We start from the raw sequence: 11,742 nt of genomic DNA on the forward strand, positions 1-11,742 counted from the left end.
GGCGGGCAGTGCCAGGTGGGCAAGGGACACCTGTGCAGTGTGGGACAACCTTGGCCACTCGCTCAAGCCGATGCATGCAAAATAGCTCTGGACAGGGCATCTTAATAGCATTTTAGGTAGCCCATGCAGGTAAGGGGTACCTGTGCAGTGTGACACAACCTTGGCCACTCGCTTGAGCCGATGCATGCAAAATAGCTCTGGACAGGGCATCTTAACAGCATTTTAGGTAGCCCAGGCAGGTAAGGGGTACCTGTGCAGTGTGACACAACCTTGGCCACTCGCTTGAGCCGATGCATGCAAAATAGCTCTGGACAGGGCATCTTAACAGCATTTTAGGTAGCCCAGGCAGGTAAGGGGTACCTGTGCAGTGTGACACAACCTTGGCCACTCGCTTGAGCCGATGCATGCAAAGCAGCTCTGGGCAGGGCATCTTAACAGCATTTGAGGTAGCCAAGGCCAGTAAGGGATACCTGTGCAGTGTGGGACAACCTTGGCCACTCGCTCGAGCCAATGCATGCAAAATAGCTCTGGACAGGGCATCTTAATAGCATTTTAGGTAGCCCAGGCAGGTAAGGGGTACCTGTGCAGTGTGACACAACCTTGGTCACTCGCTCGACCCTATGCATGCAAAACAGCTCTGAGCATGGCATCTTAACAGCATTTTAGGTAGCCCAGGCAGATAAGGGGTACCTGTGCAGTGTGACACGACCTTGGCCACTCGCTTGAGCAGATGCAAGCAAAGCAGCTCTGGACAGGGCATCTTAATAGCATTTTAGGTAGCCCAGGCAGGTAAGGGGTACCTGTGCAGTGTGACACGACCTTGGCCACTCGCTTGAGCTGATGCACGCAAAGCAGCTCTGGACAGGGCATCTTAACAGCATTTGAGAAAGTCCAGGAAGCTAAGAGACACCTGTGCAGTGTGGGACAACCTTGGCCACTCGCTCGAGCTTATGCACACAAAGGAACTCTAGGCAGGGCATCTTTATAGCATTTTAGATCCCTGGGCAAAGTTTTACATTATGCAATGCATGAGATGCAGTACATGAGATGAGATACATACACATGTGGTTGCAGAAGTGACTGTGGTGCTAAATTGGAGGCAAATGCCAATGTCTCCACTTGTTATAAAAATTAACATTGTTCATTATCTTTAGTAAAACACATGCAAAATATGCATTTTATAAGAACAAACATAGTTTAGTATAGTGTTTATTTATTGAAAGAAAGTCATGACATACATAGATTAGCGAGGGGCCCCTATGCTTTTGGGGGTCCCAGTCTACTGCCCAGTGTGCCCATGTGTTAAGACAGCCCTGGCTCTGGGGGGCAGATAGTGTTGCTCAGCTTCCAAGTAGGTAAAGCACAAAAAAACGGGGGTTGGTACAGAGAAGAAATAGCATGAAAGAAAAATATTGTACCAAAAAAAGAGCTAATAGTCAACTTTCTTCTTAAATATTATTATAAAATGAATGAACCTGTAGGTACAACATGATTAATCCTCACAATTCATGTTTTATCATGAAGAGTTTACAGTTCAACTCAAACCTGTTTTTTCATATGATAGCTGAACATATATATTCCACAGAGCCAGTGTAGTGTCTATGGAAGCTACAAAAATGGCACATCAAGATATAATCAGGGTGCTGTGTGGTTTCCAGGCTGTATGGCCAGTGGTGGGATCCAAAAATTTTAGTAACAGGTTCCCATGGTGGTGGGATTCAAACTGTGGTGTAGCGCCAATGGGGTTGCGGGCACGACGGGCTGCGTGGATGGGCATTCTGGGGGCGGGGCATTCCTGGGCGGGGCTGTGGCAAGGACGCAGCTGCTGCTCCGGTCCTTGGGCGAGATCCACTAATCGCGACGCAGGCGCCAGGCTGCCACGCCATCGACCGGTGCACCTCCTGCTGTAGGACTGCTTCAAGTTCTATGCGTGCTACTGCTGAGAGTGAGGGCATAACTAAGGCAAAAAAATCACGCGGCAAAATCACCAATTAGTAACCCCCTCTCGGCACAATAACAAAATAATTAGTAACTTTACTCGAACCTGTGAGAACCTGCGTTGATCCCACCTTTCTGTGTATGGTCAGAAGAAGTTAGCAGCATGAATCCTGACGTTGGCATCTGTGGCTGGCATCTTCAGAGGATCCTCTGAAGGTGCCAGCCACAGATGCAGGCGAAACGTCAGGAGAAAATGCTATTAGAACACAGCCATGCAGCCCAGAAACCACACAGCACCCCAGTGATTCCGGCCGTGAAAGCCTTCGACAATACAAGCTATAATCCTCAAAGAATTCCCTGATATGTAAATATTTCCTGCTAACTTTAAAGTGTTCTTGTTAGTGCCTTTAATATGTTTAGATAAGGTTTTTAAAAATATAAACTATTCTGTCTTTTGGAATTCTCTGAGGAAGAATCAACAAAACAAACAAAACCTAGGAGATGGTCAGATCGTATGGAAGTGTTATAATTGTGATACAGGATTATATGAAAGTGAAATCCCCTTCGGGGATTGGGCGGTATACAAATTAAATAAATAATAATAAATAATAATAATAATAATAATAATAATATATTACTTCTATTGTGACTCGCCCTTTTTTGTAGCCTCTGTAGGCATTATACTGACTGTTAAAATTTAAGTTGCTCTGTGAAATATATATGTTGTGCTATTGTACGAAAAAAAGGTTTGAGTTGAGCAATAAACTCTTACTATAAAACATGAATTATAATGATTAATCATATTGTACATATAAGTTCATTCATTTCATAATTATGAGTCCAAGAGGAGAGTTAATTATTACCTTTATTTTTTGGAGCAGTTTTTTCTTCTTTTGTGCTAACCTCCAGGTGGGGCCTGGAAATCTCCCAGAATTCCAGCGGGTCTCCAGGTTATAGAGATCAGTTCCCCTAAATAAAATATCCCAGAGCCTTGCAGGGATAGGGCAGGATATAAATTTGAAAATTAAAATTTGAAAATAAAAAAATAAAATGGCTGCTTAGGACAGGCTGACTGGACAGTCCCGCCTTCGAACAATTTATCCCGCGTCCCGCGGGTTAATTCAATTGTCCTGATTTTTGGGAGGCTGCTGCACTGCCTTCTGGGGCGCAAGCAGTGTGGCAGCCTCCCGTGCGCGCAGCCGCAGGAGCACGGCCTTCTGGGGCTTGCCGTTTCCCGCCCTGTAACAGGGCGGGAAACGGCAGCGCTCAGAAGGCTGTGCGCTCCTGCGGCCGCCTACCCCCGTCCCAGTTCACAAAGGTGACCATCTGGTCACCTTAGCTTAGGAGGTGAATTCTATGGCATTATATCCTACGGAGGGCTCTGCCCCCAAATCTCCAAGCATTTACCCAAACCTGGAGCTGGCAGCCCTTGTCATTCTAGTACACCAGGCAGCACATGCTAAGAATACATTGGTAGATGTTTTGTGTGGTGGATCGACATCAAAGCTGTTTTGTGGATTGACGCCAAAGCTGTTTTGCATGGTGGATAGATGCCAAAGCCATTTTGCATGGTGGATAGATGCCAAAGCTGGTTTGCGTGGTGGATAGATGCCAAAGCTGGTTTGCTTGGTGGATAGATGCCAAAGTCACACACACAAAGTTCTTTCTCTCCCCTCTCTGCCCCATCTCCTGGATAGTAGTCATTCAGCATTAGCATGTTAGCAATGACAAGGTGTTGTGAAGACAAAATTCAGCCAGAGAACAACACAATCAGTCAGTCTTTATTACCGTAAGAGACAAAAAATTAAAACTGTATGTTAAAATAATAAATGTATATCTAAAAGAGTCTGCTGAAAAAAAGTGGGCACACAAGAAAAGTATAGGAACATAAAGGAAATGCGATGAGAAGATAAATATTAAAAGTAAACTAAAAAAGAAGGATAGGCATAAAGCAACAACGAAATTGCCAGATAGACAATTATCACAGTAGTAAGAAAACCTTAATATTCATTAAGCCAGATTTATAACACCAAGCATCCTATGACGCATTTCAAGTGCTGCTACACAAAACCTGGCAACACTGCAGTGACATAGGTATAGATTTTTTATGGAGGGGGTTGAGGGCGGGATGACGCTCCCACCTGCCCCTGGAGGCGTGGCCACGCCTCCCCAAGCCCTGCCCCGGCTTCAGTGCTTATAAAAGCAGCTCTCCAAACCCAGGGATGCCAGACTCCCCCTTCTGCCCCCCCCCCTGGCTGGGTACCCAGCCGGCAGTCCCTTCTGCCCTCCCCTCTGGGAAAATGAAGCTGGTGCAAAATCTGAGGGGGGGCCCTCCCCCGGCGTGGCCACTGTGATGATGGAATCCACCCCAAAACAGCATCACTTTCAATGGTGTTTAAACTAGGGAGCCCAGATTCTCCTTTTAAATCCACCTTAGGGAGAATCTGGGGTCCCCAGTTAAAACAACATTGAAAGTGATGCTGTTTTGGGGTGGATTATCTCCCACCCTGAAACAGCATCACTTTCAATGTTTAAACTGGGGACCTCAGATTCTCCCTTTAAATCCGTGCCAAAGGGGGTGGATTCTTCCTTTAAGGACAGCTGAAGGGATGCCGTGACATCTTGACAGAGTAAAAGCTCTCCAATATTTAGGTACCTCAAGATTAGTTAAATATGCCATAGAAGAGGGAGAGTACCTATTCAGTTAACTAGCAGTAGAAGTTTGAGACCTGGCTAGATCTGATTGGCACTCTGCATCTGCCACCCGCTGTTTAATGGCCTCTTTAGCCTGTCCATCATCCATGCCAAGTAAAAGTTGTGAAGAAAAACCCAGAGATGAGATTTTAGATACAACTGCCTGTTTCTATTTAGCCTGAGCCATTAGCTAGGTATGGCCACCTATATGCTAGCTTCCACTTTCATGAGGCCTGTCTCTAGTCGCAAAATATCATTAGAGACACATTTTGGAACTTGGAAGGGATGATCTTTAAAATTTAGACTGTACCAATTTCAGTTGGGCAAAATTGGGGACCTATGAAGGGACCTAACCAGATACTACCCTGTTTCCCCGAATATAAGACATCCCCGGAAAATAAGACGTAGTAGAGGTTTTGCTAAAGTGCGAAATATAAGGCATCCCCCAAAAGTAAGACGTAGCAAAGTTTTTGTTTGGAAGCATGCCCAACGAACAGAACACAGAAAAATAAGACATCCCCTGAAAATAAGACATAGCGCATCTTTGGGAGCAAAAATTAATATAAGACACTGTCTTATTTTTGGGGAAACACGGTATTACAGGAGTTGTGCAATTAACTTAGCTTCAAACCATTTAAGTGATGTAGTAATATAATGGCCACCTTTTATTTTAAGGACTTAAAAGATGGCAGTTGAGTTTCTCTGTGCATTTCCAGCAACATGGTTCCCATGAGTTTTTTTCGCTACTGGCAGAGTAATATATTTACGCTGAGTAATATATTTACTCAGAGTTAAATATGTACCAAATATTTGAAGCAGGAAACCTGCTAGATCTTATAACGGTCAAAGTTCCACGAATGGTGCTTCGGCCTTTTAGCAAATGCCATGGTTTTGGTTTCCTGATAATTACATTCTAATTTGTCCTCCTTAATACAATACAATAGAATTCTAATGCTTTCAAAGCTCTTTTAAGGTCAATAGGTGTTTTTGAAAGGATTACTGCATCATCTGAACAAAGAAGAACTGAAAAGTGTCTTCCAGCAAGTTTTTTGAGGGATGAAAGTTCATTTCATGAAGATGGCCCACCATATATAACTACTTTGACTGTACTAGACTGAAGAAAAAAAACCGGGCTCTTCCCATAACATAAAGATATTTTTACAGGGGGAAAAAAGGTAGGACAAAGCATTAACCGCTGTGCTATAGAGAGTGTCTTAACCTACTGCATCTGTGTATGGTTCTCCAGTTGCACAGTGGCAGATAGGAAGGCGCTCCAAAGGGTGATCACTACTGCACAGAGGATTATCGGCTGCCCTCTCCCCTCCTTGGAAGAACTCTGTAATTCCCGAAGCCTAAAAAAAGCCCAAAATATTCTGAGAGACCCGTCTCATCCAGCACACTCTCTTTCTGAACTGTTACCATCCGGCAGACGACACAGGTCTATCAAAACTAGGACAAAGAGGCTTAGAGACAGCTTCTACTCTAGAGCTGTGGCTATGCTGAACTCCGTGGCTTCGTGTTGATGTGTTTGGGGCTGTGTAGGGATGGGTGGAGGAAGGGGAAGTGAGGATGATGTATGAGTCTGAAATTGTATGAGTATGATGTATTGTATGAAATTGTATGAGTATGATGTATGAGTGAAATTGTGTGCATCGAGGAATGCTGCTGTAAATTTCATTGTGCGTGCACAATGACAATAAAATGCTTATGCTTAAAAAGGTCAGAATGAGTTTGTCCTTTGGGGTGCATAAGAGGGCAAGAAGGAATTGCCCAGGGATGCTAATCTTCACCATTTATGATTCGCCTAATAGGAGCAGCCTGGAGCTTTCCACTTTCCCTTGACTCATTCCTCTCCCCAGCTCCAGTTCAGTAAGCACCTTTTACCCTCCCTTCCCTCCACCAATTCCCTTAAGACAGGAGTAAGGAAATTGGGCTCTTTCCCCCAGAATGTCCACATCACATCAGAAGGTGAGAATCTATGCGAATAATATTCTATGTAAAGTTCCTCATACAGCTCTGGAACAGGGAATCATTGTTTGGGGGTGCGGGGGAGGTTGTTGGTTGTATTACTGGAACCACCTGGAAAAATGAGTGACTTCCTGGCTCGGGCCCCTTCCGCACATGCAGAATAATACACTTTCAATGCACTTTGCAGCTGGATTTTACTGTGCGGAAGAGCAAAATCCACTTTCAAACAATTGTGAAAGTGGATTTAATGTGCATTATTCTGCATGTGCGGAAGGGGCCTCAGACTTGCCAGGGCGACCTGACAGGAACAGCAATTACAGCTTTGCACTATGGGGTGACTCTGAAAACAGAAATTCTGGGGTTGGCCAGAACTGGGGGGGGGGACGGGGACTGTGGGGAAGCTTTGGGAAAGTTGTAATCTTCTATACCAATGATGGCAAACCTATGGCACAGGTGCCAGAGGTGGAACTCGGAGCTCTCTCTGTGGGCACGCACACACAGAGTTTGTCATGTGGGGGACGGAAAATCACACACCCCCCACACACATCTAGGCTGGTCTGGGCCACTGAGCACAACATGGGAGGACTTGACTGGTGGGCCTGGTGCCTGTGCTCCGGGTGGTTGCTGCCTGCGGGGGGGGGGGGCGCAGAGGAGGCAGAGATGCTAGAGAGGCACAGAGCGGTGCACAAGGGACTTGCTGGAGGTTAGAGCAGGCTTGCCCCTGCTCTAGCGGTTGGGGCAGAGGAAGAGGGAGCCAACTGTTTTTTTCTAAACCAAAACCTCAGCATTCAGGTTAAATTGCCGGGTTGGCACTTTGCGATAAATAAGTGGGGTTTGGATTGCAATTTGGGCACTCCGTCTCAAAAAGGTTCGCCATCACTGTTCTATACCCAACCCCCTTAAGAGGCATTAAAGAATGGCATTAGGAGAAGGATTAGGGAAATTTATCCCCCCAAAAGCATATTTCCTTACAAAAAAATCTAAATGCCAGAAAGCTGTATTCTCAGGACTTGGGGGTTTTATGTGTGTGTATGTGTGTGGGGTGGCAGGTTGTGTGTGTATGTGTTTTTAATGTGATTGCAATACAACACTATTCTTAAGCTGGTAGAGGCAAAGGAAAAATAGGAGGCATGCATAAAGAAAACAAAGCAACTCTCAAGAGCCATCATTACACAAAGATTGCTCTCTCTTCCTCTGCCCATCCTAGGGGAAGAAACCTGTGCAGCCAGTCTCCCAGCACAGAAAAGCCAGCTGTGGTTTGTGTCGCCTGGGCTCCTGCAACACAGATCAACAGAAACCCGAAAGCGTTAATCAAGAAATGTACCCAGCTTGGGGGAAAAACAAAGAAAAAGGACTCCAAAACCTGTATCAGGGCAAGAGAAAAATACGTTCAGTTCGGGTTGTGAAATCTGGTTGAAAGTCAGAGGATAATACAGCGGAATCATACGGCGGAAGAGAGATATTTGGGAGCTGAGCGTCTCAAGGCCAGCGCAGTGATAGTTCTCAGCCTTCCTGCTGGGAAGGCGCCAGGGTTACTCCTAGTTACCTACAGTTGCAAGCATCAAAGGAAAAGGGTCCATTAACATATCAGGGAGTGAAAGCCGTCCTCTCCTCCCCAGCCAGGCCTGAGACCTCGCACCCAAGCATTCAGAATCCGTCCTTTGGAAAGAAATGAACTACACAATTTGCCATGACAAATTGGAAACTGAAGTCATCTGAAACCAGGAAGCCTTCCATCGTGCTCTGCTTACGAAGCAGGCAGCACAATATTTTGAGTCCATTTTGAAAGGCGAAAGCCTAAGAAATTCATAACCTCCCGTCAGGGTGATTACTAGAGTTCAAAAACATAGGCGTTCACTTGTTATGTGAGTTCTTACCTATTTGAGGTTACTCTGTGCTCTCAGAGCGTGATGGTGCCATCTTCATGACTAAACTAGTTACACTGAGAACACAGGAGAAGGTTTTGTTTTGTATGAGAGGGGGGAGTTTACTCATTGTCAAAGAGGTCTAGAAAGTTCTGTTTGGAGTGTGCCCCAACTGGTAATTCGTTAACTGTTGTGGTTGGCAAAAGCTATAAACTAGTACCTACAGTGTTAACTGGTATCTTTCTTTGCTAGCTTCCCTTTCCTTCTCCACTCTATACACAACGCTACAGGGACTCTGCACGTGCACTCGAAACATCTTAGTACCTTGTGCGAGTTCACTGTGATGAGTAGAAAACGGGCTTTGATGTTTTCTTGTGTGCCACTGTACTTTTAATTTTATATTTTGACAAGTTTATTCCAGTAAACCTTTAATTTTTCTTATGTCTTGGAATTTCTGGTGCAGAGCCCACAGTGCTCGGCGGTGCTACCACCCCAAAGGCGGAGACAGGTCTTTGACAGGGAGATAAACCAGAAGGTGAGAAACACGATTTTAATGTTGGATTAAATCAAGGAACCAAAAACTGAAACAAAGGAAATCACAACGAACTGGAAAGAACATCGGAAGCAGGGTTGAAGATGAGTGAACCAAAATCTGCCATTAATAAAGGCAGTATAAAATCACAAAACATGTTCCAGGTTGCAATGCCGAGAAAAAAAACATTTTATATGAACTGTCAGTGTGTGACTACGGCTCATTCCATACATGCAGAATAATGCACTTTCAAACTGCTTTCAGTGCTCTTTGAAGCTGTGCAGAATACCAAAATCCACTTGCAAACAGTTGTGAAAGTGGTTTGAAAACGCATTATTTTGCGTGTGCGGAAGGGGCCTACGATGCAGTGACAGAACCGGAAGGAAGAACTCCCCTCAACAGTAACATAGTTAATCAGAGATTTCCTTTTTTGACTACTGCTTTCTAGGATAAATCCCAACAAAAAACTGAGGTAGGATAAATTATTGGATTGGATCCACGATTTGTCTGCCAAAAGGCCAGCATGACGAAGGGAAATGGGATACAATTCCTGTTGTTTCCCAACTGCAGAGCGCTATTTTGACTCCCATGCTGATTCCCAAAATCATAATGCGGGGTGGTGGTGGTGGTATCTCAGTTAACTGAATTATGAGGGGGAAGGTGGGAAAATCCCATTCTTGAGCTTCGCTCCACTTACATTACTTTGGATTCAACCTGCTGAAGATATACTTTGGTGGTGGAAAGTAAAGTCAAGTCACAGCTGAGTGATGGCGACCCTGTATGGTTTTCAAAGCAAGAGATGCTCAGGAGTGGTTTGCCATTGCTTGACTCTGCGTGGGCCGAGAGAGTTCTGAAAGAACTGTGACCGGCCCAAGGTCACCCAGCGGGCTTCATGTGAAGGAGCGGGGAATCAAGCCCAGTACTCTAGATTAGCCCCCCACTCTTAACCGCTACACCACACTGGCTCTCAAAGATATATTAGAAAATCAAAGAATAGAAGTAAATTAAATGAGTGTCACATGTTCATAACAGAGGAAGAAGAAGAAGAAGAAGAAGAAGAAGAAGAAGAAGAAGAGGAGGAGGAGGAGGAGGAGGAGGAGGAGGAGTTTGGATTTATATCCCCCCTTTCTCTCCTGCAGGAGACTCAAAGGGGCTGACAATCTCCTTGCCCTTCCCCCGTCACAACAAACACTCTGTGAGGTAGGTGGGGCTGAGAGAGCTCCGAGAAGCTGTGACTAGCCCAAGGTCACCCAGCTGGCGTGTGTGGGAGTGCACAGGCTAACCTGAATTCCTCAGATAAGCCTCCACAGCTCAGGCGGCAGAGCTGGGAATCAAACCCGGTTCCTCCAGATTAGATACATGAGCTCTTAACCTCCTACGCCACTGCTGCAAATCCCACAATAGTAGAATGTGGAGGGTTACCTGGGCAGGACACAGCCTTGGGCCCAGCAGCAAGAAGAGAAGAAGAGTTAGGATTTGCACCCTACTTTTCTCAACCGTAAGAAGCCTCAAAGTGGCTTACAAACTCCTTCCCTTCCTCTCCCCACAACAGATACCTTGTGAGGTAGGTTTGGGCTGAGAGAGTTCTGAGAGAACCATGACCGGCCCAAGGTCACCCAGCAGGCTTCATGTGGAGCAGTGGGGAAATAAATCTGGTTCACTGTTAGGTCTCGGACCTTGAAGCAATAAATGGACTCTGGATTGTCGATCAGCCGCGTTTACTGACAGCCAGTGAAGCACTCAGCTTGTCAAAGCCGGTTCTGACAAACCTGGCTTTTGCTACCCACTTTATTCCGATGTTAACCCCCCCCTCCCATTTTCCCAAGGAACGTGAGGAAGAGTGAGTTTGAAGCTAAGGCCCCCCAAGGTCAGCGAGAGATACAGATAGAGCCACCTGGCATCCGGGCCCCACAGGACAATGGGAACAATCCTGTTTCCCATGAGACCAAAAGTGTCAGGGGTGAGCCTAGTTATCCATTTGGCATGTCAAGCCATAAAGCAAAGATCAAGGAAAGACTGTCCCAGAATGGCAGTGATAACATATAGCAATTACACTGAGCTAGGAATGCATCTCAATCAACTAGACACAATCCCCCTGCTCTTAACCACTACACCACACTGCCGGTGGGGAATGGTGGGACCAGGGAGAGGAGGTTGGAGCCGGAGAAGCCTTAACAGTCAGCCGCAGGGAAGCTCAGAAGGCAAGGAGGTAGCAGGTGAACCTGGGCAAGGAAGCAATGGCTATCTGGGCCCAGGTGGTCAAAGTCAGGGTATGGCTATGGAGAGCAGGAACTGGCTAGAGAGCTAGAAACAGAAAAGAGGAGGGTGGAGCTTAACACAAGAACCTGGGCTATAAAGAGGGGGGAAGAAGAAAGGGCTGGAGGGAGAAGGTATACTGGGTAATCCCACTCCAGGATATGGATTCACCGCATCAGCCCCTGCCAGCATGGCCAGGGGCTGATGGGAATTGTAGCCCATAACATCTGGAGTGCCAAAGGTCGCCACCACGGGTATAGGAGCAGAAGGGGAAGCCAAGCCAACCAGGAAGAAAAGGGAGAGGAGAAAGATTTATAACTATTTTACCAGGCCGTCCACAGCCGCTGTGCAGATGAAGGCAACCACTCTGAATGACCTAGGGCTGCTGCGCAACAACTTGACAGTACTTTCCACCGTCGTCCTGCCTCTTCTCTTCCAAAGATTCTCATGCTGCACCAGAAGGGAAGCATCCATGAGTCTAATCTGCTG

Source organism: Sphaerodactylus townsendi, linkage group LG01 (assembly GCF_021028975.2).
Source record: "Sphaerodactylus townsendi isolate TG3544 linkage group LG01, MPM_Stown_v2.3, whole genome shotgun sequence".
In the NCBI taxonomy this organism is placed as follows: Eukaryota; Metazoa; Chordata; class Lepidosauria; order Squamata; family Sphaerodactylidae; genus Sphaerodactylus; species Sphaerodactylus townsendi.